Source organism: Trifolium pratense, unplaced genomic scaffold (genome assembly GCF_020283565.1).
Source record: "Trifolium pratense cultivar HEN17-A07 unplaced genomic scaffold, ARS_RC_1.1 scaffold_57, whole genome shotgun sequence".
Lineage (NCBI taxonomy): Eukaryota > Viridiplantae > Streptophyta > Magnoliopsida > Fabales > Fabaceae > Trifolium > Trifolium pratense.
Window position 1 is genome coordinate 112,232 of NW_025721045.1, and position 2,500 is coordinate 114,731.

A 2,500-nucleotide genomic window follows, 5' to 3' on the forward strand; every position below is an offset into this window, starting at 1 on the left:
AAGCAACCTCCATGTACCGTGCATGACCGTGGCCAAGTAATAAAGATCAAATTTCCATGCCTATGCCAAGTTGGACCAAGGCCCCGTCTCGTTTTGCTATAAGCAAGGGCGTGGCAAGGCACGCGGGGGGCCAAAAAAATCAAAGTGCTCCGAAAATGCACACGGGGGTGTCATAGCAACCTCCATGTACCGTGGCATGACCGTGGCCAAGTAATAAAGATCAAATTCCATGCCTATGCCAAGTTGGACCAAGGCCCCGTCTCGTTTTGCTATAAGCAAGGGCGTGGCAAGGCACGCGGGGGGCCAAAAAATCAAAGTGCTCCGAAATGCACACGGGGGTGTCAAGCAACCCTCCATGTACCGTGGCATGACCGTGGCCAAGTAATAAAGATCAAATTCCATGCCTATCGCAAGTTGGACCAAGGCCCCGTCTCGTTTTGCTATAAGCAAGGGCGTGGCAAGGCACGCGGGGGGCCAAAAAATCAAAGTGCTCCGAAATGCACACGGGGGTGTCAAGCAACCTCCATGTACCGTGGCATGACCGTGGCCAAGTAATAAAGATCAAATTCCATGCCTAGGCCAAGTTTGGACCAAGGCCCCGTCTCGTTTTGCTATAAGCAAGGGCGTGGCAAGGCACGCGGGGGGCCAAAAAATCAAAGTGCTCCGAAAATGCACACGGGGGTGTCAAGCAACCTCCATGTACCGTGGCATGACCGTGGCCAAGTAATAAAGATCAAATTCCATGCCTAGGCCAAGTTGGACCAAGGCCCCGTCTCGTTTTGCTATAAGCAAGGGCGTGGCAAGGCACGCGGGGGGCCAAAAAATCAAAGTGCTCCGAAAATGCACACGGGGGTGTCAAGCAACCTCCATGTACCGTGGCAATGACCGTGGCCAAGTAATAAAGATCAAATTCCATGCCTATGCCAAGTTGGACCAAGGCCCCGTTCTCGTTTTGCTATAAGCAAGGGCGTGGCAAGGCACGCGGGGGCCAAAAAATCAAAGTGCTCCGAAATGCACACGGGGGTGTCAAGCAACCTCCATGTACCGTGGCATGACCGTGGCCAAGTAATAAAGATCAAATTCCATGCCTATGCCAAGTTGGACCAAGGCCCCGTCTCGTTTTGCTATAAGCAAGGGCGTGGCAAGGCACGCGGGGGGCCAAAAAATCAAGTGCTCCGAAATGCACACGGGGGTGTCAAGCAACCTCCATGTACCGTGGCATGACCGTGGCAAGTAATAAAGATCAAATTCCATGCCTATGCCAAGTTGGACCAAGGCCCCGTCTCGTTTTGCTATAAGCAAGGGCGTGGCAAGGCACGCGGGGGGCCAAAAAAATCAAAGTGCTCCGAAAATATTTTCCCACTTTCCAGTCCACTTATACATATTATGTGCAGTGTGCACACAAGACACCTTCCCAAAATTCGACTTATATGAGGCGTTTTACGTCAAATCCGCCTAATTTTCGGCGTTTCGGCCGAAAAATCAAAATAAATCGAAACTTCCTCGGAATGCTTAGCGACTTTCCAGTCCACTTATACATATTGTGTGCAGTGTGCACACAAGACACCTTCCCAAAATTCGACTTATATGAGGCGTTTTACGTCAAATCCGCCTATTTTCGGCGTTTCGGCCGAAAAATCAAAATAAATCGAAAATTCCTCGGAATGCTTAGCCACTTTCCAGTCCACTTATACATATTGTGTGGAGTGTGCACACAAGACACCGTCTCAAAATTTCGACTTCTAGGCGGCGTTTTACGTCAAATCCGGCCTTTTTTTTCGAGTTTTTCGGCCAAAAAATCAAACTCAATCGAAACTTCGTCGGATCGCTTAGCCACTTTCCAGTCCACTTATACTTATTGTGTGTGGGGTGTGAACAAAAAAAAAACGAAGTCAAAATTCGACTTCTAGGTTGTTTTTTACGTGGTATCCGCCCTTTGCGAAGTTTCGGCCGAAAAATTCGTAATTAATTCATCCGACATCGGAATATTACGATTCTTTCGTGGTTTTGCTTGTTTTAATGTCCCTAACAACCATAAAAAAAATTCAAAAAAAAATTCGTCTTCTAGGTCCACTTTTAAGCACTTTTAAAAACTTATGGATACAGGGAAAAAAGTGCACTTTTTCTACAAAACTGAAAATGGCCTTCCAGTCATATATAGGGGGGAGGGTGGGTGTGGGGGTAGGCTCGGCAGGCACGGGGCGCGCCTATGGGCACAGCAGGCAAGCAAAAACTACGTCTTAACGTGTTTTCCCCTGCAATTTCGTTGCTCTTTTCATCATTTCAATCAAATTCATGGACATTCTTGATGGAATTCGATCAAAAAATTGAAATTTGGATGAATTTGTGAGGAAATTGGTGATGATCATGCTGTTCTTGGCTTGGGCAGGCCTTGGCTGGCATTGGGCATGGTAAGCACGTATTTGTGCATAACTCCCACCCTCGTGGGTGGGATTGCCTGGCTTTTGCTTGGCAATAAGGTTGTTGCTGTCCCGACTCG